The sequence below is a fragment of the Neofelis nebulosa genome, chromosome 4 (genome assembly GCF_028018385.1).
Source record: "Neofelis nebulosa isolate mNeoNeb1 chromosome 4, mNeoNeb1.pri, whole genome shotgun sequence".
Lineage (NCBI taxonomy): Eukaryota > Metazoa > Chordata > Mammalia > Carnivora > Felidae > Neofelis > Neofelis nebulosa.
Window position 1 is genome coordinate 59,884,661 of NC_080785.1, and position 27,689 is coordinate 59,912,349.

The window sequence follows — 27,689 nt, forward strand, 5'->3', positions numbered from 1 at the left end:
CTTTCATTCAGTTTTTTGATACTGTGATATGCTTGTGACACCAATCTGTATTGCAGACTCTTTTCTTAGATAATTTGTTCAAGTGGAAGGGGGTGGGGAGAACTTTGAGAGGTCTTACAGCCATTCAGACACCCTAAAATAAATGCCTCTTTTTTTTTCTTTCAATTCTTTAACTTTAAAGAAGTTCTAATTTTTTCTTACCTGTGAAAGAGGGACACCCATGGCACCTGCTCATGTCATTGTAAAGGTCAAGATTTATGTAAAGTGCTCTGCATTTACTAAACATTCGGGAGATGTGAGTTGCTGCTGTTAGTGAACACTGGAGGTAAAGTAGTTAAGCCAGGGTGACATAGATGTGGTTTATTAATAGTAGCAATCATACATGTCTGAAGGCACAAAGATGAGGCACAATGCTCCCAGGCACCCACAGTATAGAAAACCTCCTGCCCAGCATTCAGGAGAACTTCTTGTCCACTGACCTAACAGCTGGAGACAGTGAAAAGGACGAGAACTATAATTATAATAATTACCAAAATTTATTGAGCTCTTCCTCTCTGCTACTCTTTCAAGGACTTCCTTGCATTAAATTATTAATTCCCACAACAATCTTACAAAATGCATAGGAAATCCTTTTTCGATGAAATTTTCCATTACAGATGAAGAAACAGAGGCATACAGCGTAAGTAACTTGTCTACAGTCACACTCATAGTAAGTGGCAGAGCCTGGGTGGAGAGTCCATGTCCCTAATCACAACACTATTAACTCTTGTGTTAAGAGTGGTTTCAGGGGCGCCTGGGTGGCTCAGTCGGTTGGGCGGCCGACTTCGGCTTAGGTCATGATCTCACGGTCCGTGAGTTTGAGCCCCGCGTTGGGCTCTGTGCTGACAGCTCAGAGCCTGGAGCCTGTTTCAGATTCTGTGTCTCCCTCTCTCTGACCCTCCCCTGTTCATGCTCTGTCTCTCTCTGTCTCAAAAATAAATAAATGATAAATTTTTTTTTAAAAAAAAGAGTGGTTTCAATTCTACCTTAAGTTCCTGGGTGCTAAGAGAATATCGAGTGAGAATTTTCTCATCATTTCTCTGAATAAGCCCATTGTCTCCCTCCTACCAAATTTCCCAACAATCTCCTTAATTGGCCTCCTAGGTCAAAACCTTTCCGAGTCCTCTAAAATATGGCTTTTGGGCTCCCAGCCTCCTAATAACAACCTTGTAGTTTGCTATCCATATTCACTTTGCCATAAGTAGTTTAGAGCTACTTATCAGTGGGGGAGAGGGACCACGACAGCAGAGTCACTATAGATCTAGACACAGACACCAAGATCAAATCCCAGGCTCTGCCTTTCAGTAGTCTGACAAATATTTAATCTTCTTCGCCTCAGTGTTCTTGTCTGAAAAGTGGGGATAATCAGAACTTACACCTGATAAGGCTATTGTAAATGTGGTGATGATGATAGACATAAAACGCTTACCATCAGCCTGAAACTGCTCACTGAAGACTATTAATTTCATCATTAAAATTCTCACTTCCTCTCGGGTTCTTGCCGTAACTGTTTCTTGCACCTAAGCTTATTTTAACTGTCTTCTACTACATTGCTTTTAATATGATAATTAACATTTTTCAAAATTAAATAGGATTCAAATAACTTAAAGTTGGCTACATTAGTCCCTGATGATAGGAAAACATTACAATTTGGGACTTAAATATGAGTAGATATATCTCTATATTCCAATTGTTCCAATCAGGTTCTTACCTATAAGGGAAAGAGATTTGGGTAATTTGTTATCATAAGGATGTATTTTTGGGAGGGGTGAGAGATGAACAAGGTGGAAAACCCACGAGCTCAGTCTTACCTTGTCATAATGAAGCAGGAACTCAACAGTTGCAAATTCCTTAGTTGCACAAGGTCAAATGTCTCTGCCATTGGCAAGACTCTTCATTACTCTCTCCACCTCTCATTTTGTTGTATCTCCTCTTCTTAGACTATTTTCAGCAGCATTCTCACCTTCTACCCCATGTCCTTTATTCACCTAACCTTCTGCTCATTCCTGGTATACCATACTAAATTCTTAGCTTACACATAACCATCCTAGTCTGACCATTTCTGCTGACTTTAGCTTCCACTGCTAACTGATACCAATCTTGTTTTCCTAATTCAAATTGCTGACAGAGAGATGCTGATTGACCCAGATCCTCTTTCCATTCCAGAACGTGTCAATCAAAAGTCACTAATCTGCTTATGTATTCAATGCATTGGTTAGTTTCCCACCTTTGGTCCAAATAACTGTGTTGTAAGAGGTGGGGTCATCACATGGTACAAATCATTCAGCCAAATACTGTCCCTTCAGCAATATCCTTGGTAAAGTATTTCCATTATAGGTCCCCATGAGTATGGCAAAGTATTGTGCCCCCAGGACTTAAGATTTTAGAACTGTAAAACTGAGACTATGGTGGAATAGTTCTTATCAGAATAAGAATACTACTTACCCCACTGTCAAAATTATTCTTTAAAAATTAAGAAAGTAATATTGCTTTGTTTCAACTGGAAAGAGATGTACGCATTGTTTTGACAGATTTCTTGATTCATAATGGTAACAATATCCTCATATTTGTGTAGAAATTTACAATTATCAAAGTAGGTTTAGCTAAGTATGAACTGTCACCCCAATTCTAAGTGGCTTAAATACAAAAGGTGTTACTCTGTCACATAAAAGAAGTATTGAGGTCACTTGTCATTTCTATTAATTCATCAGAATTAATGCATTATACAAACTTTCATGCCAAAACTTTAGAGAGAAGAGACTTATCCTCACCCTGCAAAATGGTGGCTAGGGTGCCAGCCATTATATACATATTCCAGGAAGTAGGATGGGATGGAGTTAGAAAAAAATAGGACCCTGTGTCCTGCCCTTTAAAGAAGTACTACCTCTAACATCTCATTTGCCAGAACTTTGCCACATGTCTGCATAAGGCTATAATGGAGACTGAGAAATATTATCCTTTAGCTGAGAAAACAGATCCCCAAAATGAAATTAAGGTTTTATAATTGAAAAGGAGAGTAAAATGGATGTTCATGAGATAATCAGTGGTCTTTGTTACAGTCTGTATTTTTAGACTTACCTCCATCTATGTGTATTCTTTCTCTACAAGAACACACTCCCTTCTCCAGTGGACACAACCCAAAGTCTTCCCCAGCTACTGCTTTGAGTCTAGGATCTCTGGGTGATGCACAGTTCCCTCTGTCAAGTAAGGTGGTATTTCCCTTAGCCCGGTGACCTATAAACAGAGAAAAATCCTGCCTTCAACACACTTGAAACACTATGGCAGAAAAGGGACAGCATAACCGCAATAAAACCTTCCATTGGGAAGTCGGAAGAATGGGCTAACACACCACCTTCACAGGTCCAAACAATTATAAAAAACAATTATAAAACTAATGGACAGAATTGAAAAGGCACATAGCTCTGGCAGTGGAGTAAGTTCCTTACTTGGTTCCTCTGGAAGTCTCTGGTCCTTCTTTCTGGGAAAACACTCTCATCTTGTCATTTTCTCCTGAGAGAGCTACTCATGTCCACTACCATCACTAGACGTGCTGAAATAGGTCCTGGAGCATATGATCTTCTCGGAGCCTGCACAGCTTTCAAAGCCCACTTCCAGCAGAGCCCAAAGTTCACTTAAGGGTTTGCCACCAGGTGTTGAAGACCTACTTGAGGTTATCTTTGCCAATATAATTTCCTTACATCTTAGTAGGCTTCTTACATACTAGTTTATGGTTAGTTCTACATACAAATAAAACCAAGATTTTGCCAATACTTAGTTTTTCAGCCTGGTAACTCTAACCTTTTATTTACCACCTTCTTTATTTATTGCCCTCTCTCTCAAAGGAGTGAAACTTGGACACCACTTAAAAACTAAGTCTGGATGAGAAATTGAGAACCCGAAGCTAGTACTGTAAGTCAATCTAGTTCTCATTATCTGTTGAGAGCTCTTGCTACGAGCTTTGGTGGTACAATATTATTTTCTGCTAATAGTACCACTTTGTAACCATCACTTAAAAGTGATTTAATTTGAGCTATAGAAGGGGATTTTCTCTCACCTTCAATATCTCATGGGCAATGTATGCTACAGGCTGCTTATGGAAATTCTCTAAGAGAAGAGGTGTTTCCTTCTCTCTGCTTGAAGTCTGACCACCTTGGAGCTCATTTCTCACTCCTTCCAGACTTTACTAAAATGCCAAATACCACCCAACACACACCAACATTCTGAATTCTTCCTGCCATTTCCCCTAGTGCTTTAGCTCCAATTCATATGTGGTTTGTCTTCCAAAGGACGAGTGACAATACAAGAATTTTCTATCCCATAAGAAGAGTTATTAATTGTCCAGCCTGCAATATCTGACCCCTCACTACCTCAATACCTCCTTACCGCCAAGACAGTCATGTCCTCAATTTCTGCTATCGCACTCTACCTCAAGATGTCAAACTCTCTATTAGATAGAATTCAGTTTGGCTGTCTATAAACAACAAAATAAAAACCAGTCTATCAGAGTCTTAAAGAAGATATGGAGGCAAATATTCCACAGAGCCTGCTGGAGCAAAGAGTAAGCTAATCTCTCTCTTCTGAGCAAAGGTCAGGCATTCTTATTGTCCATTACAAAATACTTTGGTTCCTTAACTTTGGGGTTCGTCTCCTGTAATGCAACCCACTGCAGGTGCCTGTGTCATCTGATCTGCCTCTTGTAGCCCCATAGGAATTGCAGTTCAAGGACCCAATACAAATGCCGATGATCTGGCTACTGCTGTGACCACGAGTAAGAAAGCTTCCTGTATCTGACCTGAGAGTCCTGTATCTTCTGTCAGCATCCCTGAAAATGTGATAGGCTAACTTGTTTGCTTCCAATTAGAGTAAAATCTCAGACTCTTCCCAATTCTTGACAGGTAAAGACAGCAAATATTAATTCGGTTTCCTGGGTGAAAATGATGCTGAAGGAAATCATTGGGCTTACCTCAAATCACACAGCGAAAACAGAGTGCATTTCTTCCCACTCGTCCTCCAGCGTATGTTGCTACACCCACAGCTGCTCCTAAGGAACCAGGAATGGTCTTGATCAAGGTTATAGTCAGTGGCTGTTTGTCTTACAAGCAGGGATGGGATGCGGATGGCGCAGGTATGGCTCCCCAGGTGCAAAAATTAAGAGGCGCTCACTCCCAGGTGCCCGGTCTGCACTAGCATGAGCCTAAGAGTGACGCCGCCTCAGATATTCTCTCCTGAGACACTGTATTATGTGAAATGGAATCATCAAAGAAAGACAAATACTACATGCTTCCATTGGTATGCGGCATCTTTCAGACTCACAGAAGCAGAGAGAAGGGTGGTTGCCAGGGTCTGGGTGAAGCAGTGCTATTCGACGGATATAAAGGTTCAGTAATGCAAGATGGGTAAGTTCTATGGATCTACTGCACACACTGTGCCAGTTGTTAACAGGCAACGGACACTGCAGATGTGTTAGGAGGATGGATATGATGTTAAGCCATCCGTTCGGAGGTGGCCAATGCTAGAATGTGAATCACAAATGATAGCTAACCATTTTTCAGTTCTCAAAAAAGATCTCTTGGGCAGCTGTAGGTGAAATGGAAAAGAGAGTTATTCTATTCTCAGCGAATGGTCCAGACGTCCCGATTAGAGCCAAATGGTAACTAAAACAGGCATCTTGATTTTCAGTGATAAACAGTGTAAGGCTCACTTAATTGTGTTTCTTTTTATAATAGATTTTTTTCTAACTTTTCCACCCAGAATTTTTAATGTTTGAGAATATAAGCAATTGATTTACTATATATTGACAATTTGTCCTTCTGCCAAAAATAAATTAAGAAAATTTGAAGTTGTTTCTTTTATTAGAATTTAAACTATTTGTATTTTATATACCAACTTTTGACTCCCAACCTATTTTTTTTCGGAGTTAACTTCCTAGTGTCCCACGACTTGTACCTCGCACTTTCCCATAAAGTTGGTATCCAGATAAGTCACTTTTGTTTTTGGAAAATATGTAACATAACTTTCATTAATATTTTTTATTAAAATTGGAGCCCACATGGGGCTCCATGCAGACAGTGCAGAGCCTCCTTGGGATTCTCTCTCTTTTCTCTCTGTGCCCCACCTCCGATTTCTCTCAAAATAAATAAATAAAAATGTTTTAAAATATAATTAAATATATATATATATATATATATATATATATATATATATACATATATATAAAATTTTAAAAAGTATGGTTGCATAATTAAAAGTACAGTTAGGAGGGGGAAAAATATGTATATATTGGTTATGCCCTGGGAGTCTCACTGGCTTCACTTTACTCCTGACCCTGCTTAGAAGTGTCCAAATCCACTACCTTTCTTTCCTGACTTCAGGCTCATTTTCTCTCCTTCAAACATGCCCTTACTCTTTCTGATCCCACCATTAATTGTCCCTGGAAACTATACTCTGAAAATATATTCACACTAGGGTCAAACAACCAGTAACAGCCTAACAGGATCCTCCCAAGATGGCTGGAATTATAAAAGTAAGCTTTTGGCAAAGTAATGAACACTGAACATAGAATGTCAAGTATTCTAACTTGAATTGTACTCTTTCTATCGGCTTTCTGGGGGAGGATTTCTGTTTGTGAGGAGTACCGCCCAAACCTTTCTGACATGTAAAGTCAGATCGTCCCATATTGCCAGTCACCTGACATGTTTATCACTAAAGTCTGTAGTCTAGTATATGAGGGTTATTAATGGCAAACACTATTTATTTTTTTAAGAAATCTTGTCATTCTGGTTCCAGAAGCAGAGATGACTTTGGCCCTTTCAAAATGGAGTTAAGTGAAGTCCGAGAGGCACTTGTATTCAGTCATTCTTACTTTAGTGAAGCCACCAGATGAAAAGAACGACTTCTCCATCAGCCAGATGGGGCAATCAAGAAGTCAAGTGAAGACAAATCCCCGATTCTCTGTCTGCCTGGAAGCCACTGGCATCTCCTTCCAAGTACTGAACAAACAAGCTTTTGTGTGCACTCACGATGGATCCCTTTGAAGCTCTGGCATCCTGATTGGCAACTTTTCCTATCTGCCCATCTTGGTACAGAGGAGATTGGGAAATGGAGAGGGGACAGATCAAGAGAAGGAGGTGGCATGGTCCTGGCTGCGAGCCCACTGGGTAAACACGTTAGCTCCCTTTTAACACAGATAACTTTTCAAAAATGTAAAGGGAGTGTCCAGCTTCATTTGGAATAAAGAGGAGGAAATGACTCTCAGCTATCCACACACCACTCAACAACTGACCACTCCAGAGGAGTGAGAGCCTTCCATCCAAGGGGAGACCAGACAGGATTTCTTTCCCAGATTCCAAAATGTATGTTCAACAATGTTTATATCGCCCCTGTCTTCAGCATGCTGGGGCCGCGGACATTTTAACAAGAGCGGAAGTCTCTACTTGCTGCAATGAATAACACTGTCACAAACTTACCTTCAGGACAAGAGCACCTTTGCCTTTCGGGATGCTTTTCTTAATCTAAGTATACTGATGGAGGTTGTGTGGCCTTTTGTTTTGAGTTTAGGATTCTAAGTTTGAAAGTGTGAGGTGCAATTTTATTTATTTTTGGGACAGAGAGAGACAGAGCACGAACGGGGGAGGGGCAGAGAGAGAGGGAGACACACAGAATCGGAAACAGGCTCCAGGCTCCGAGCCATCAGCCCAGAGCCCGACGCGGGGCTCGAACTCACAGACCGCGAGATCGTGACCTGGCTGAAGTCGGACGCTTAACCGACTGCGCCACCCAGGCGCCCCTGAGGTGCAATTTTTTAGTTTCAGGCCTAACTTCTTGTGCGGCCCTTCACAAGCAATTATCTCCTGCCTTAGTTTTCTGGATTTTTAAAGGAACTGATGATGATGGGGAGAAGAGAAAACAGGGATATATCCAGATTTAAATATTTTCACCTGTTATCAAGACCATAATATCAAGTATTTATCAAGCATCTACTCTCAACTTAGCAGTGGACAAAAAAAAAAAAAAAAAAAGAAAAGAAAAAAAGATGAAACAATTATCAAAGAAGAAGAATATAGGTAAGATGCATTCAAGAAACTTATAAACTAAACTTTGATATGACAAAGTTAAGTAGTTAATATACATATAAGAATTAGCAAGGCAGTGTCCAATCAAATACATCACTGGTTAACACTGACTATATGAATTTGAAAAAAAGTATATCTCATGATTAGCAGGGTTATTTAGACTGGGCTTTAATGAAACAGAATGGGCTTTAGGTTAACCATAGGAAAAATGATACTAATATTGACCTATAAAAAAGTTTTTTTTTTTAAAAAGTAGTAATATTTTCCAGGTATAAAATAAGGCACAAATAGCTTTATCATGCTTAACATCAAGGTTAATCAAAACATGATCTCATTCTCCTTAGTAATTCAGAGACTCATTACATTAAAAACAAATGCTTAAGAAGAGATAATTTGCTGAGTTATTAGGGAGACTATAGCAGGATTATCACATAATAAGTGACTTTTTAAGATACTGAACCATTGCATCTGGTCCCCAGACTCCTAACTTCACCCAAAATAATTTTTTTACCTACAGATTCTTCCTACTTCTGTCTTCTGTTTGCCAAGATGCAGCCTTGTGTAAGGGGTATAAAAAGTAAACTTGACCATTTATATTTCATCCAGTATCAAAGGTCATTGAAAGTACCTCTACATGAAAGCTATAGCAACAACACATCATTTCTCCCATTTTCTTGTAACTTTGCTAGAAACCAACACACAGCCTCATTTTGTGCAGATTGGTGTCTTGTGAGAAGTCCTTTTCTTTTAAAGTTGTTGTAAGTTTACCCTATTTTCAGTGTTGCCATGTTATCTGTGCCACTCATGTTTTTATTTTTACCATATACAACACACACACACACATACACACACCCACACACACACACACACACACACATATTTTTTTGTCTCAAGTTTAATAGACCTTAAAAGAGCTTTCAGTGGAAATCAAACATAATTGAGAGGAAACATCAGGCATATTCAACTCTATCGTGATACATGAAGCAAAACTTACTTTTAATACTGGATAAGGCTAAACACAAGCCTAGAACAAAGTCAACTGCATTTATACTCACATATCTCCTAAGGACTACTTACCCTAAAGTTTACCCTAATACTATGTACTCCAGAGATTCAGCTATAAAAAAAGAGAGAAGAGAGAGACCTCATACAATGGAGACTATAATTTCAAACTGCAAATTAGGTTTTGTTTTATTTTTGTGAAAAGTCAAATTCAAGACCAGAGGGAGCCATCATGGTTATCAACCAGTAGCTAACTAATCCGAGAAAGACACCTGCACTACCATTAAGGAGACTTGCCAGCTCCCACTGACAACTACCTTAACAATGATCTTCTCTACTGCTGAAGATAGTAAACCCATTCCTCAGTATAGAAGATAATATGTGTCTGAAGTCATGAGAAATTTTTAAGGAGACAGTGATAAAAAATGTTTTCCAATTTAAAATCTATGTGGTTGTTTCCAGGCAAGGTGAAGTAACAGGGACTAGATATACCCTCCTCCTAAAACAACTTCAGAAATGAACAGGGGCTCCTGGGTAGCTCAGTCAGTTAAGCATCCAACTCTTGATTTCGGCCTAGGTCATCATCTCATGGTTCATGAGTTCTAGCCCCATATCAGGCTCTGCACTAACAGCTCAGAGCTTGCTTAGGATTCTCTTTCCTCTTTCTCTCTGCTCCCCCCCTCACCGCTGCTTGCACACACATATGTGTGATCTCTCTCTCTCTCTCTCTCAAACAACAAACAAACAAACTTCTAAAAAATGCACAAAATGTATGAAACAATCGTTTTCAGACATTGCTATCGGGTAGCAAAGGACAGTGACTTAAGGATGGGAAACCAAAAAAGTAATCCTTGTGGTTGCCCCGGCTTAGTATTTGGAGTGAGTTCCTTGGCCCAAGCCCAGGAAGCTGGAAGTCAGGTGGAGCTTGGTAGAGTCCCTGAGACAAGGACGCGGAACTAAGAGTCCCAGAGGCCAAGGATTTACAGGCAGATTCTCAAAGAAGAGAGATACACACACAGACACAAAGAACACTCCAGAAATTTGCAGAGGGTCCCTTTTGAGTCTTTACCTGTATTCTGGTCAGTGTAAGAGTGAAAACAAACTCCCCAAGCTTGGAGGAAAAAAACCATCTAAGGGAACAATCCTCAGAACTCATACAGAGACATGCATAGCTTGCTTTCCCCCCCACAATGGAAAAAAAAACTGTATAATTCATGGGAGGCCAAATTGAACAGTCAGGAGGATATCACCTCCATGGGGGGGGGGAGGGAATTGGTCCTCAAAACTGTTCTAATCCTACCTAATAGAATTTAAAATCTACATAGTTACATAATTTATTTCTCATCTTCGGGGATGGTTGTCTTTGCATCTGGTGCCTCAATACATTTTGACTTTGTCGCTGAAGAGACGTTGACTTTGTCCAGATTTCAGCATCTAACTTCCTAGTCACCCCAGTGCAAACAAAGACATGGGTGAGAACATCATGCAGGTGCAACAAGGCATATCATTCCATTTGTTCTTTCTCCTCGACCTATCTTGTTTTCCATTTAGCAGCACAGGAATCCAACACTCTGGATCAAGTTCTAAAATCTAATGTCCCCATAAGCTCAGTGAGTGTTTAGGGAACTTGCAATGGCAACACTGGAAACTGTTTACTTCCTCATTTTGAACAATGTACTGATTGTTCGGTAGCAATACTGCATCGCTGTTATGCAATTATCCACACATCATTCAGGCATTGCACTTCCCAGAGACCATGCTGTTGATTTTTCCACCCATGACATTTGCTCCTAGCTCAGTTCCTCTGTTCATTAAAGCATGAATTTGATAAACTTAGTCATGCTGCTCTTGGAGTTGTAAGTTCATCTTCAAAGGTTGGTCTCATCCACTTTTTACTGAAATGATTTTTTTTTTCATTTTGTAAAAAACAATCTTCAGTGGTCTGACGAGAAAATCCAAAAAACCAAAGTTGTGATTTCCTGCAGGATTTCCCAGCTGTTGTGATAAAAATCTGTGTTCCTCAGAAAACCCCTGACAACACGAAGCTAAGTTGGTGATAATGCCATCTCAAATGAGCATGGGAGGATACAAGATTGCCTGGCACCATGGCTGGAGTTCTCTGGTACCTGAATCCAGTTGTTATGGCCACAGAATGCCTGCTGAACCGCCCCTTGATGGATTCTATTTTGAGAGTTCGCCTGGGAGGCAGTTGCCTGCAAAATTTTCAGGGACTGCCTGGTTAACATATGAGCCCAGATGCTCCTCTCTTCTGCCCTCTAACTGCTGGCAATTGTTTACCCCTCCCTGAGGGTCTGCACAGATGACAACAAGCCTTCGGAGAGAACCACATTTTTCTTTGTTGATATTTAACCATCTGATGAAATGTCAACAGGCGGCTCTATTATCATTGGGTCGTGTAGAAAATCACATCCTCATAAGTCCTCCCTGGATTTAGCCACAGAGCAGATAAAGTCATCAAGTCCAAATACAAGTCGTCACAGGGTAGGGGAAGGGAAATTTAGAAAGCACCCCCTCTGGCTTTAATACACTCCAGCGTGCATTGAGCTCCTATGACCTTATGAGAGGTAACTGAGAAAAGGAAGAACAAATCAGAACCTGTTCACTCCCATCCAATTTGTTTTGAAATGTTGCGCTCACTTGTTCATAATGCTGGAAAGATTGGTCTTCCTTTGTCTATGATGTAATTAGCACTCTGCCTTGCAAAAAGAACAGGCTTATGTTAATTCACATCTACTTAAGAATATATTTCAAGAGCACAGAGTAAAAGAAAAATGTAAAATCATTAATCAAGCCTAGGGGCTTAGGATAAATTGCCAATTTGGATTTGAGTTTCTTCCATAGATTTCTTAAAGTGTATTTTTATAAATATTCTCAAGATTCTTTAGAACTTAGTACCTTTTGTGGTAAAGGAAATTTTATCTGGAAGGCAGAATTTTCTTCAGTTATGCTTTATGTTTTTCTTTTATTAAAGTATAACACTAAGTGTACATTATTTTTAAATAGCATTATAGTATGATCACATTTTATAGTTCTGTCTATGTTTTTAGGGTTTTCTCTGGTTTTGTTATTTAGGAAGATAGTGTAAAAACTAAAAATCACCCTGTTTTCAAATCTCATTCAAAATATAGTGGTTTTATTTTAAGAGGAAAAGCCAACAATTGAATTTTGAAAGTCCTTGTAAAAACATCAAAATACTTAGGGACTCTTTGAAAAATGTGTCTCCAAATACTAGCTAAGGGCTGTAATACTGAATGTAGGTTTGGATCTCTAGATAGATAAAACTGGGAGAAAACCATTTTGAGAGAAGCAGTCACCTCTCTCTTCAGAGAGAGCACACACTCGTCTCAGACATGAGGGCTCTCAGACAAACTACAACTAACTTCAAATGACGTATTTTTTATACATGGCCTAGATCATACCCCCAACATTTCATCCAAAGTTCTCCCCATAAATGGAAACAAAAGCTTAGTACATTACTCAATTATTAATTTCTACCTGTCAAGTGACAATTTAACATCCCAACTGCCTCCTCAATTAATATCTGGTTCAAGCCACTTAAGCTCTGGTACCCAAGAGACTCAGAGTTCTGAGGTTGTCAGTGGTAGTAGATATTGTGACAAAAAAAGGAGAGGACTTTAGTATTACTCTGAGATTCTGGGACAAGCAAAAGAAAAGGCCCTATAGAAATCTAGACAAGACTGGGAGCAGGGTGAAGAAACCCTGAGATGAAGTATACAGAAAAACAGACACTATCCTTATGAAATGAAAGGGCTATTTTTCTAGAAGATATCTATGATCATCCCACATGAAGCTTGAAAGAACCAGGAAATTGCAAGAGTGTGCTCAAGTTTAAAGTGTAAAAACGTGGGAGTCATCATGGGGGTAGGGGATTCTTACATTTAGAAACATATTTTCTTAATTCTGAAGATTTTTCATTTTGAGCAGCTTCCCAGAATTCAGAGAGTAACTAGGAAAACCATGAAAGATGCGTAAGAAGTGATGAAGAAAAAAATGTTAGTACATGTTTTATTCTTTGAGTTACACTGTAAAGTTTTTCAAGTAGAAAAAAACATGTTCCTTGATTCCACACTAATAGGACCACGTCTTGAATTGTAGCACCTTGAATGATCACTTAATGAGAGATCAAATAATCTTAATAGAAAAGCAGAAAACGAGATCAAACTTGGAGAGAGAAGATCAGATACTACACTTCAAATAGGAGTCTATTTTCAAGAATCAAAAATAAATAGAACATAACATTAGGTTGTTTACTCCTCAAAACATTTACTTAAGCTCCACAGAAAGAAGGAGCTAATGTATTAAAGGACCGTTATCATCAGGACAATTAGAGAACATTCAGTCGGCCTAATACGTGAGTATCTTTTACATGCATACTGACATATTTACAGCATTAACAAATGTTGGATACCTGTCTATTTTCAGCCAGGGCCAGGAAAATCACCCACAGCCACAGAGCAATCTCTTCCAGTTGTCCAACCTGTTTAAAGGTGGTTGTAATTGGCTGGGGATAAAATTCTGCTCTGACTGAAGGCATGTCCCTCTGCATTTACCACAGAAGTGTTAATTCTGAAGCATGTGGAAGTTTCTCGCTTTTATCTGCTCTTTTCTTCAGATAATTGAGACATCGTTCTATTTAAGAAAGCTGCCTCCTTTGTCCATTGTAAACTCCAGGAATTCTAATTTAGGCTCAAATCTCTAAGGGAAAGTCTGTCCATCTGCAAAGCATTTCTTCTGTGGAAATCTCTGATAAAGAATCTAATTGGCTCCGTTTCTTTTTGAACATTTTCATGTTTATCCACCTAATTATCCTGGGAAAACAGAAATGCTTATCAAATTAAACTAAACGATTACACAGAAGAGACCAATAAAACAGGGTTTTCAGGAGGAGCCACAGCCTTATTGGCTTGAGAAGCCTTTGTCTTGTTGAAAAGAGTATCATATTCAGGAGTTTAGGAGTTGAAAAGAGAGAATTAAATTCTCATAAAGGAAAGGGTACATCACTAAACACAGCTATTAAAATGGAGATTGTTTTATGAACCATGTCATCATTACAGGTTCACGTCTATCACCATAATTCAAATGGAATCAGCATTCATGTAACAACATTTATGAGCTTGTTTTATTCTGATTCCTTTAATAGGATCCCCAAATTACGTTTCGGATACTGCTGTTCCACATTTGCTGCAGAACAGTGCCCTCTGCTGATTACAATGAAGCATTACATTGCAAGGGGACAACCTCAGGGGAAAGGATGGCAGGAAAGAAAAGGGAAAGAAGGGCAGAAGGGAAGAGTAAGGAAGAAGGAGAAGGGAAAGCAAAGGGGGAAAAAAAAAAGAAAATAAAGTAAATGAACAAGTAAAATTTCTATTTATAATCTTTAACTGGCTTTGGCATACACGAAAAATAAAGTATATTTGCCCCATAGTTAGGATTGTTCAGGAAAGAGAGACTGCACCTTTACTGCAGAAAGTTTGTCATACTTGAAAGATTAAAAAAATCTTGCTGTTACTGAAACTGCTCTAAAATTACTGTCTGGTGATGTTAAGTTAATTTGAAGATTTAGAAATTCAAGAGTTACTGAAATACCAACTAATATTGGTTATGATTACTACTAATTAATATTATCCCTTCCTGTCCCCCTCTAGTGTCACCCCTGAGGACAAGATTCTCACATTTTAATGAGCACCCAGAGCCTCTTAGGGAGCTTCTTAAAAATATAGCTGACCATGGGGCGCCTGAGTGGCTCAGTAGGTTAAGCGTCTAACTCTTGATTCTGGATCAGGTCAAGATTTCATGGTTCATGAGATCAAGCCCCACGTGGGGCTCTATGCTGACAGCGTGGAGCTTGCTTGGGATTCCCTCTTTCCCTCTTTCTCTCTCAAAATAAATAAATAAGTAAACATTTTAAAATATATAATTTATAAAAATACAGGTGGCCAGGGCTCTACCCTTAGGACCACCGTGCACCTGGTCTCTCATTCAGGGTACCAGCACCTGAACCTCAGCGCTCTACGGAGATGTACTTTACCCAGGTGTCTGGACATCATCATCATCACCACTATCCCCATAGTTGCTGTAATTAATTGAATATTTCCCATGTACCAGGCACTATATTCCCATTTTCCTTAGACAGTTTTGGCTTGGAAAATGCCTCTGCCTGGTTTCTTTTTAGCACCAAGTTCTGCATAAAAGGAACCTGGACCACAATGAAAACATAAATGACCCTCAACCAACGTTAGTTTTGCTTTCCTTCCTTTGTGTCCCTTACTGTCTTAGATTGAAATGACTGTTTAACCATATCAAGATCCTAATTATTCCCGGAGAAATTCAGAGTTGCTTTCCATAGTTGCTCAAAGTCCAAGTTCTAAGGAACAGAGACATCATTAACTGATCCCTGGAGAGGTTTTAATTGCCTTCAAAACATTCTGAAAGAGGCCTACTCCCATGCATTTTCTGCAATGCATTTATCTGTGCCTGTTCTACTTTCCCTCTCTGTGTTCCTTACATGCTGAGATAAGGAGAGGCAGCAGAGATTGAATGAGATTGAGTCCAAAATGAGACCTATTGCTTTATTTCATGTAAACACAGAACCTGATGATTACTCAGAAGCATCATTAAATGGACACTGACAGATTAGAGGTTTTACTATGTAATTATTGCACACCCAATTCATATAATTCAACTAGCCCATGTAGGGTCATCTGTATCAAATAAAACTGGTACATTTCATTTAACAAATAAGGAAAGAGAAGTTGGCTGGTGCAATCAACAAGAACCCAGAAGTGAACAAACTGAATTGATGAGGACTCACTTCAGTACAAATTGCATAAATTGAGCTCAAACTTGCTTAACAGGGAAAAGGATCTTTACTGGCTTACATAACATACAAGTTCAAGAGTAGCACTAGAATTAGGGTAGATTTCTATCCTCAGAATGCTCATTTAATCCCTCACTGCTTGGCTTTCTTCTGTGTTGGCTTTATTCTCAGACAGGCTCTCTCTCTGTGGGATGGTGGAGATGACCCCAAACAATCTCAGAAAGAGAGAAGGGGTCCCTTGCACGGTCTCCAGTGAAACATGTCAGCCAGATCACTTGCCCATTCCTGCAGCAATCATGATGAACAAGAAAGGTGAACATACTAAACTAGACCAGGGTTACATGCCCAGCCCTTACAGAAGGAGGTAGAAGCTCAGGCTGAAACACTGAAACCCTGATTGATAACAGGGCAAAAAAAAAAAAAAAACTGGCAGGAAGAGACGAATGCTTCCTACTAGATACAATCTCTTGAAAACTTAGGGAAGATAGCTTTTCAAAAATGAAAAGGAAAAAAAAACTTAACTGCATGATCTACACATGTGGACGTCAACGTGACTCGGCATGGTTGGAGAGCTGGCAAATATGCTGCTCTGATTGAGCAACTGCTAATCTCCAAAGAGGACTAAAGAGAGGAGGAAGCTAGGGAAGCCAGTGTGGAGACACAGACACAGTAACAAAAACAAACATAAAACCTTCTTGAGAAGGCTGAATTTCAAGATACAAAACGTCTACCTACTTCTAGGGTCAATAAAATGGATTTATTGCTGATGTCTGCGGCAAAAAAAGTAGTCAGAAATACTAGACTTACTTAAGACAAATGTGTTTTTGAAGGACAAGAAGAGACAACCCCTCAACTCCTACTTACTCTATTTTCTAGCTTTAGCAGACATGGCTCCTTGCCACCCAAAAACTGATCTCACCTTCTGAGTAATACAAACCAACTTCCAGTGGAATTGTGGTGCACCTGGTCAGAGATGGCATTTTCCGTCTTCCCTGAAGTTTTGTGTGGCCATTTGACAAAGTTCTGGCAAACAAGGATAGACAAGCTGTTTTAAAAATGCTGGCTCACCAGTCTGTCTCCTTGCCCCTTTTACTTCCAACTGCCTGAAAGATGTAAGGGATGGATGGAGTTCCTGTTGGACCTTGAAGCTGAAACCCAAGTACTAAAATGACAGAGGAGGCGTATGTAGAATTTGAGAAACTTAACAGATGACCATAGCGGAAGAGAAGGAAAAATAAGATACAAAAAGAGGGAGGCAAACCACAAGAGACTCTTAAATATAGAGGACAAACTCAGGGTTGATGAGGTGGGGGTTTGGGAGGGATGGGGAAAACGGGGGATGGGCATTGAGGAGAGCACTTGTTGGGATGAGCACTGGGTGTTGTATGTAAGTGATGAATCACGGTATTCTACTCCTGAAACCAAGACTACACGGTATGTTAGCTGACTTTACAATAAATTTAAAAAACAATAACAAGATAAATTCCCATTTAAAAATGTAATATGTCATTTATAATAAAATACTATTAAAATCATTTTTATTTAAGAGAAAAAAAAAAACAAAAAAAAATGATAGAGTAGAAAGAAAGAAGCTGGTTCCCTGCTCACTCAGGACCATGTTTCCCCTATTTTGTTGAAGGTGCTGTGGTATCTAGATAAGGAAAGAATCATTTGTTCAAAATGACAAAATAGGCTTTGTGTCAAGACTTGGCTAAGTCCTGGGGGGTGCAAGCCCTACACTAGAAGGACTTATACAATTACCTAAAGACTCTTAATTAATTAATTAAGGAAAAGCCCATCTAGGGTAGCTCAGAGTCTGAAAATGAGATATGATGATAATTTAACAATCACAAAGCATAGCAAGATACAGAAAAGCAGGATGTGGGGAATTTATTCTGATTTTTTTACAAAAGAAGAGATAATTTAGAAATGGTAGCTTTGCATGTCAAGGTTCTAAGACAGATTATTTAAATGATGGTTTCTAAACAATGGGCAGGAAGGAACTGATAACTGAAATGCATTTCAGATTTACTAAAGATTAGTTATGAAGAATGATTTTTATTTTCTTCTTTTATAAAGTAATTGGTCTATGGAGTTTTTGAGAAAGGGTATGTATGGTTAGATGTTTCATAATATCCTTTAAGAAAAGATGGAAATCCAGGCCATGTGTTCAGACAACTAGGTGGGTTTGCGACTTATTGGACAACTATGAGTGGCTCCAATTAAAGGATGGGCATCAACCTGAATGGAGATTTCCAGTTGCAATTCACAAGGGTCCCTTGTGCTCTCTTGGCCCATTTTCATCACTACCTTTAATGAAGTTAGAGAAGACCATTCACAAAGCACAGAGGAAACATGAAATCAAAAATGATGATGAATATGTTGGATCACAGATTCAGAATTCAAACTATTTAAATAATAGTTCTAAGAACCATGTACAATATAACATGGATGAACATAATTCACTGATGTGAAGTTCAGAAGTTCACTATGTGAAATGGAGCAGGAAGTGACTTAGCATGATCTATTTAAAAATTCAAGAATCTATGTCATAATTTCAGTCTAACTCATAGTACGATACGTCCACACACACTCAAAGCTGAATTCATTTTTAGGTTGCAGTATCAAAAGCACCAAGGAAGAGCTGAGGGAGAAGACCTCATCTTTGGGTCTGGACAACACATTTCAGTCAAATTAGAGACGGACTAAAAGAAGAACTGACCAGCCAGGAAATGAGAGGACTTAATATCAAATCAGAGGCAGGACAGTTGGAAGAATCGGCGCTCTGATCCCCAAAACAAAAGCAGCTGAGAATTATGTGACAGCTTTCTACAGTCAAAAGGGGAAGTTTGGGTTGGCGGCCTCAAAGGCTTGGAACCGGAGGCGAGCCACGAAAATCTCAGGGAGGCAAGTATCAGTTGAGTAAGAAGAAATTTCTGTCAGGTCTGTGCAAATACAACACAAGCTGCCTCAGGATGTATTGTGTTTCCCATTGTGAGAGATGTTCAAGGAGAGGACATTTGTACATACAAAGGAGAAGTTACCTTCTGGTCCCTCCCAACACTGAGGTTCCGCGATACTTAATTGTCATTTTTTAAATATTAAATGTCATTTGGGTTTAAGCTTATAAAGCATCTGATTTTTGTGAAAGCAAACCATGAAACCCTCAGGTCATGATTGATGTCCCTGTTGAAAATGTCAGAATCTAAGAAGATCTTACATATTAGAAATACTAACCATTCATTCACATAAGAAACGATCAAGCCTGCAGAATGGCTCCATGGTTTGTTTGTTTGTTTGTTTGTTTGTTTTTTGGCCTTAGAACTAACTTGCTTGAAAGCCAGGGTTCCAAAAGATCAAATTTCAGTGGAACACAGGGGAGCAGTCCCTGCATGTAGGCATAATCTAAGTGCATAATGATAAGCTACGTGAACCTTATGGAGAGATTCACCCAGCACCTAGGAATTCAGATGATGCAGAAGCCTAAACTTCAGCAGTGAGCACAAATAGAGGTAAGAGTCACCTGTGCAGTAATTACAAAAGTAAAAGCACCTGGAGAGCTCAGTCACTTGAGCAGCCAACTCTTGATTTCAGCTCAGGTTGTGATCCCAGGGTTCTGAGATCAGACCCCTTGTCAGGCTCCTCACGGAGCATGGAACCTGCTTAAGATTCTCTCTCTCTCTCTTTCTCTCTCTCACTCTCTCTCTCTTTCTCTCTGCCCCTCTCCACAGCTCGTGGCATGTTCTCTCTCTCTCTCTCTCTAAAAAAAAAGTAACGATAACCACTCAAAGCAAAGGGAGGATGGCCAGAAGGAGGGATGCCAGAGGAGAAGAAAATGAGTAAATGCAGTGTGCCTGAGATGGGGAAGGACAGACTCTATACATCAACCTTGCCTACAGAGGAAATGAACACTGGTCATCTTTCTCCTGCTAGACCTTCTGAAAAATTAAACTCAATGACTCATACATTGGTTATTTTGTGACCTCCCTAACAGATTAATATCAACATCATCCTTTATGTTTGCTCCAGGATGTCCAGAAGGGAGACAAAATCAACAACGCAGAGATCTGTCAGTGCCTGGAATGAGTCTGCCTGTTCCATTTGAAAACACCAAAAACCATCACAAATTGAAAACCAAATCCTTCAATTTTCCACATATAAGAAATCTAAGCTAAATGAGACTGACATACAACCAAACAGCAATACTTGCCTAACAGAAAAAGAAATTCGAAAGGCAAATTTGCAGGGGAAAAAATGCTTTCCTCTAAGCCTTTCTTTACTTTTCAGATCAAAGCCATCAACTTACTCAGCCATCATGAGAACACACTCCAAGTTTCTAGAGCAGCCAGTAAGCTGAATCATCGCAGATTAAATAAACATGCTGAGTTGAATCAAAAAGTAAATAAAAGTCCTCTTCTGACATAAGTTTGTATTTACAGAAATCCTGTGACTAAAAGCAACTTAATTTTGGATCATTAAAAAAAACAAAACAAAACAAAAGAACGTTCCTCAAGTTTACGTTAATTATACAATGTATTCAGAAATCCAGGGCCTGCCAAATTCTAAAAAATCAGGTGATTAATCAAAAAGTATTTTCAAGAAAAATACAACTTTAAAAAAATTAAATGTATTTTCAAACTAATTCTAACTATTGATTAAAAAACACATCCAAGGGGTCCTCGGGTGGCTCTGTGGGTTAAGAGGCCAGCTTTGGCTCAGGTCATTATCTCAAAGCTCTTGGGTTCGAGTCCTGCATCCAGCTCTGTGGTAACAGCTCAAAGCCTGGAGCCTGCTTCAGATTCTGTGTCTCCCTCTCTATCTGCCTTTCCCCCACTTGTGCGCTCTCTCTCTCTCTCTCTCTCTCTCTCTCTCTCTCTCTCTCAAAAATAAATAAATAAACTTAAAAACATATTTAAAAAATACACCCTCATCATCATTATGGCTCTAATGAGTATGACAAAAGGTAATGAAAATATTACAGTTGCTATTATTTACGAAATTCAGCATCCACTTAAATGAAAACATGTCTGGTCACTTTGCAATAAAATATTACAGTAGAATTAAACAATCTATACCTCTAAATAAAATTAATTTATGGCATATCCCAATATTTAGTAAACAATTTGATCTAACTCTTCAGTCTTCAAATATATATGTGTATATATACATACATATACACACACACATATATATACATATATATACGTATATATACACACATATATATACATATATATACGTATATATACACACATATATATACATATATATATACGTATATATACACACACACATATATATACATGTATATATATACATATATATATACATGTATATATATTCATCTCTAAAGTAAGAAGAAAACAAAACAAACAAAAGTAGAACCTTCGGAAAATCTGTTGGAGAATCTCAGCTCAGGAAGATCACCCTTAGGTAGGTCTGCCCTTAGGTGCCAAGCAACTTACTGCTCCCTAGAGATGCAAAGATGTTAAGTAAGATATAACACCTAGACCCCATAGGAGTTAGGAAGTGAGGCAACAGAAAACACCAGTCCCTACAGGGAGAGAGTATGATGAAGCCCTGAGGAACTCAGAGTCTAAAGTTATTAATATCTTTTGGGTGTAGTTGAACATTAAGTCATGGAGTTACACTGAGGAACTGACAGTGTCAGATAGACAGGTTAAAGGACAGTGGAGGAAGCAAGGGGGGCAAAACTGGATATGCATGCAAGTATGTGGTCTATTGCGATAGTCCCTAAGCAAGAGAAAGTGAAGATCTGATCTACATACTGGCAGTTAATAGACAAGGGAGGGAACAGACAGAGGAAAACCATGTATTGGTTGGTGACTTTGGTGCCCTAATACTACCAAACATTGACAGAGAGAGAGAGAGAGAGAGAGAGAGAGAGAGAGCCCCAGATACTGTCAGATACTGTCAACTGGCTTTACTTTTCTCTTCCACAGTCAAGATAGGTAGATTGTATTGTGCCATAGACTTATTCTTTAGCAGTATCATCACAGAGAATTGTTAATTTGTCCCTCTCTGGAGCTGAGAAGTGTCCTTGGAGCAGAGTAAGTACTAGTAAACACTTACTTACACGTATATTTTCACGCCAACACTCAAAACAACAGTAACATTGAAGCAATCTTGAAAGTATTCACATGTAACTGCACATATTTACTAATCAGCATCTTCATACAAGTTACTGCACACTTTTGAAAGCTTTGAGGATTTTAAGACTCAATCCCTCAAGCTGTTTGAATGCTATTTCCAAGCAAACAACAACTCAAATCACTTCTAAACCAGTTCCAAGTTGTTAACACAAACTATCATCATAGTACAGCTATCTTTTCTCATTATACAATTTAGACAGCATTAATGGCAAAGCTTTGCCTATAACTCTTGCATGAATGCAAGGAGAATCTCACGTCCACAGGTTAATCAAATACAAATTTCAAGTTAAGACTGTTGGCAGTATTCCAAAGGATTTCTTCTAACTTTCTTGCTCTTTGGTTTGGCCCAATAAAAAATCAAGCATTTTAGAAAAAGGTGGAAAAGGCATTTTGCAAATTGCTTGAAGAAAACCATCCAACAGCCATCCTTCTTATGAAATGGGAAGTGCACTCTTACTGACTACAGGGGACAACTTTTCAAATGACAGGAAGCCTGCAGGGGAAGGGGCATCTCTCCTTGACCCTCACTTTGAGGAGGTTTAGACCAAATGTCCCAGGCTTCTCCCTGTGATCCTAACATTTGGTCCTCCAGAACAGAGGAAGAACTGATTATCCAGAGCTTGACATTTACAAGATATGTTTTATTGGCTGTGGCTTGCAGCAGCTCAGAAATGAGAATCAGTGCAGGCATTTCCGCTTTCTTTTCCTACCCTTAGGCAAGGTGTGGCCTCTTTCTTCTACTGGTTATTATTCCAAGTGGTTAGAAAATGTGGACTATGCTTTCTCCATTTGCACTCCTTCCCCTCCAGCCAAGTAAACATAAGACTGCTCTGTGGGCTTGTTTTGACAGGACCCCGAGCCTTGTTCTGCCTACATAGTCTTAACCCACTCCTCTAAGACGCATCCCCGATCATTTTTATTCTAAGATTTAAATACACAACAAGGGGAAGAACATTTCACTTTATCATCAGGTCTAAACCACATTCTTTTTAACCATAAAGCCCATCATTGGATACTTTCTGGTTCTTGCCCTAATATTTTGACACCTTGCTCTTCATTTGATTCATAATCCTTGTGTGCCTTCTCCATATAAAAACCCCAGAGAAGGAAATGCACATGGCAAACCAAACCCAGGGCTAATAGCCTACTCAGAAAAGAGATGTCCCAAAAAATAATTGTTAATAAGAACTCTTGATGGATGGAAAAATGATTTGTAAATTGAAATTAATGAGGGGCACCTGGGTGGCTCATTCAGTTAAGCATGTGACTTCAGTTCAGGTCATGATCTCACAGTTCATGAGTTCCAGCCCTACAATGGGCTCTCTGCTGTTAGCATAGAGCAGAACCTGTTTTGGATCCTCTGTCCCCCTCTCTCTCTCTGCCCCCCTCTCTCTCTCTCTGCCCCTCCCCTGCTTGTTCTTTCTCTCTCTTAAAAGTAACATTAAAAAAAAAGAAATTAATGAATAAGTTTATTTAGTCTGTTCAACTTCTACTTTGTTTTATAATCTGGAATTACTTTCTTCTTGGATTTTAGATAATAAAACAGACTAAACAATGCATTTTTTGTAGCCTTATCTTTGATGCTGACCTGTAGTTGGAAACAAAATATTAAACTCTTTATACTTACCCAGCACCTAGTAATAACCAGTTCCTGAGTTCAAGCCCCATGGAAGTGGGATGCCTGACCAACTAAGCCACCCAGGTGCCCCTGATTCTTTTATTATTTTCTTAGATCAATTTTTGACCATTTGTATCTTGATAGAAATCATCTGTTAAATCCAGATTTTTAAATTTGTGGCTACAGAGTTGTAGGTATCCCCTTAGGCTTTTAAATTTTTCTTTTATCTCATAGCAAATGATTTACAGATAAAATAATATGATGTCTGGGATTAGCTACAAAATAATCCCCAAAAGTGGCTAAGATCTAGGTGAAACAAGGCTGGCTTTGTATTCATAAGTATTAAAGGCTAAGTGATGGATTAATGGAGGTTGATCATTCTATTCTAATTTCATATTTTTCTGAAAAATTTGTATAATAAAAACAAACATTTGGGGCAATTTTTTCTTCTATTTTTGTTATACTAATAAAGCTACTGTCTAGACTTATGCATATCACATATACTTTTTCTAAGCTACTGTCAGGATGAAAATCACAATCAAATGCTTTGCTAGTGAACTTCTACTAAAAAAAATTAATACCAACAACTGTGAATTTCCCAGGCCTTCCCCTATCTACCACCGCCAGCATCAATGTTCTTTACGTATTTAGTCTGAGTAAATACTCTTTGCTTTCTGTTTCAGATGATGAGGAGTCTCTCCCTCATTTCCCAACTATTTCCCCTATTTCCAAGAACTTACCTCATTATCCTTTTAGCATTTTACATGCATTCCATACTACTCAGCTATCTGCAAATAAACTCAGGCTAACATAGCTGTGAAAATAATTGCACAATGTAGCTGCCTACCTAACATAGAAGGACAAATGATGAGAGATCATTTGTATTTCACTCTTCTCAATCAGAAGTATCAGAATATCAATGTGAAATGACTGAAGGGGGTCCTCTCCTCCTGGGACTGTGTACATATCTCACAATCAAGGAGGGAATCCCCCTGTGAAGAGGTGGAGAAAGCACGGGAAGTCACTGAGAGTAACTTCCTTTGGGCAAAGAGTCATCCTGTCCAGGCAAAGTGTCATATTCACACCCACTGACATGTACCTTCCTTTATTTCATTACTAGTCTGGCTTGGAGGTGCTTCCATGTGGTCAATATAGTATATTCATTCTTTCTTTTATGTGGGTGTTCTATATATTTATTTTTTTAATATAATTTATCATCAAATTGGTTTCCAAACAACACCAAGTGCTCATCCCAACAAGTGCCCTCCTCAATTCCCCTCACCCACTTTGCCCTTTCCCCCCCCATCATCAACTGATGAATGGATAAAGAAGATGGGGTTTACACATACAATAGAATACTACTTGGCAGTGAGAAAGAATGAAATCTGGTCATTTGCAGCAAATTGGATGGAACTGGAGGGTATTATGCTAAGTGAAATAAGTCAGTCACAAAAAGACAGATACCTTATGTTTTCACTCATATGTGGATCTTGAGAAACTTAACAGAAGACCATGAGGGAGGGGAAGGGAGGAAAAAAGTCATTCTATCTTTCCTTGCAGGTACAAGCTTTTCCTCTGGGTGACTGAACCGTAATTTATTTAAACATATGCTTTGTGCTCTGAAGCTTTAAAGCAGAAAACTTTTGGGGCGCCTGGGTGGCTCAGTTGGTTGGGCGTCCGACTTCGGCCCAGGTCGTGATCTCACAGTTTGTGAGTTCGAGCCACGCATCCAGCTCCGTGCTGACAGCTTGGAGCCTGGAGCCTGCTTCAGATTCTGTTTCTCCCACTCTCTCTGCCCTTCCCCAGCTCACGCTTGCACTGTCTCTGTCAAAAATAAATAAACTTAAAAAATAAAAATAAATAAATAAATAAATAAATAAATAAATAAATCAAACAGAAAACTTTTTATCTTTGGGGGAAGATGAAGAAGGAGAAACAGAAATGGACCAGCAAAGGACCACCCACCACCAGGCCTGCTCTGAGAGTCCCGCCGTACAGGATTCAGCTTCAGCCCTGTACCCCATAGGTCAGAGAGAACACTGGCAGTAGTCAGTGCCCATTGCCCTCAGGGATGCCCGTAGCCTGACACCCTGCATTGCACTGTGCAAGCCCTTGAGACTTCTGTATAATTAAAGGGGAAGACTAAGCCTTGAGAAGGAGATACCAGTGTCTGCTAAAACAGCAGGTAGATCCTTGAATAACTTACTGGAAAGGCCAAAAGATGTGACCAGATTGACCCTCAAGAGTGAAGCATGTTTTCAGAGCATTACTCTTTCTACAGCTAAATGTAAGAAATAATATGCCTAAATCTGCTGATTACATTTTATTGTCATTACTATAATAAGATAGAAAAAAATCTTTAGTGACTACGTAACATCTAATGATGTTTCATCATCTCTATTTGCCTTCCTGTCTCTATGGCACTTGACATGTGCCTCTGTTTGGATAGCAGAAAAGCAGGCTGAATTTTCCATCCTGCTTGAAATTCTTCTTAGTTTTACTAATTCCTTGCTAGGCTTATTCTCCTCCTACATCTTTGATGATGCTTCTATTTTCTAGCCCTGCTTGTTCCTCATCCTTAAACTTTGGCTTCCATAATATGACTATGATATATAATATACATGTCTAATATGTGTCAATATCTGTCCTTATGTATAAAGACACAGAAAGATTGAAAATAAATAGATAGAAAAAAAGTGTATTACAAATATACCAAACAAAAGAAATTAGCATAGCCATAATGTTATTAAATAAAGTAGACTTTAAGACAAGAAATAGTACTAGAGATAAGCAGATACATTTCAGAGTGATAAAAATCTCATTTTAACAGAAAGATATAATAAGCCTAAATTCACTGTACTAAGAAAGTGTCAAGAACTACAAAGAAAAAAGAGAACTAACAGAATAACTAAACAAATTTATGTTAATAATGGGAAAGTGTAACATACTTCTGTCAGTAACAGAGAACAAGCAGACAAAAAAGCATTAAAATGTACCAGAGTTGAACACCATGACTAACAAACTTAATCTAATTGGCATTTATAGAACATTGTCCTCAACATTTCAGAGTATAAATTCTTACACATATTCTTTTTTAATGGGATAGAGCATTTACCCATAAAAGAAAGTTTGCTAGACCATAAAGCAACTCTTAATAAATTTCAAAGGACTGAAATAACACCAGGAATGTTTTCTGACTTCAGTGGGATTAAGCTAAAATCAGTAACAGTAAAAAACAAACAAACAAAAAAAACCCAGCAATCTTCCAAATTTGTTAATATTAAGCAATACATTTCTGAATAACCCATGGGTCACACTTAAAAAAAAAAAAAAAAAAGGACATCTCACAACTATAATGTTGAGCAAAAGAAGCCAAACACAAAAGAATACATACCATATTGTATGGTTTCAATTATTCAAGGATCTAAAATATCTCTAAAAGAGATCAGAATAATAGTTATTTTTTGAAGAGAATTATTATGAGAGAGGCTTCAAGGATGGTGGTGATATTCTAGATCATGATCTTTGTGTGTTACATGGGTGTATCACTTTGTAAAATTTCAGTGAGCCATACAATTAAAATGTGTCCATCTGATTATTTATAGTTCACTATGATTATTTATCAAAAAGAAGCAATTACTATTTTTTTAATGGAGGTTCTTTCTAACATCAATCCTTGTTTGTCTTCATCCACCAGTTTCAATTGCTTCCTGTATGCTTTTGCTCCCTAACGCTATTCTATTCCTGACCCCTAACTTCAGTACAAGTTTTCAATGGTTAAATTTATTCCCATTGAATGCATCATTCATGGTCTCAGTTATAACAGACTTAAAACTGAAGTGCACTAAAGTGATTATTATTCCACCTTATAATGAATACCTGAAGATACCTCCTTTAGATTATCTCTTTCGTACGCATTATTTCCA

The 27,689-nt window shown here is 38.7% G+C and overlaps 1 long non-coding RNA gene across 1 annotated transcript; it reads left to right on the top strand.

Annotated features, from left to right (window-relative positions):
• The first annotated feature begins 7,187 nt into the window (after positions 1–7,187).
• LOC131509322 (uncharacterized) lies at positions 7,188–19,234 on the top strand. Its single transcript, XR_009260433.1, has 3 exons — positions 7,188–7,619; positions 7,831–8,102; positions 18,588–19,234. It is a non-coding gene; the product is annotated as an uncharacterized LOC131509322 (long non-coding RNA).
• Positions 19,235–27,689: the final 8,455 nt, after the last annotated feature.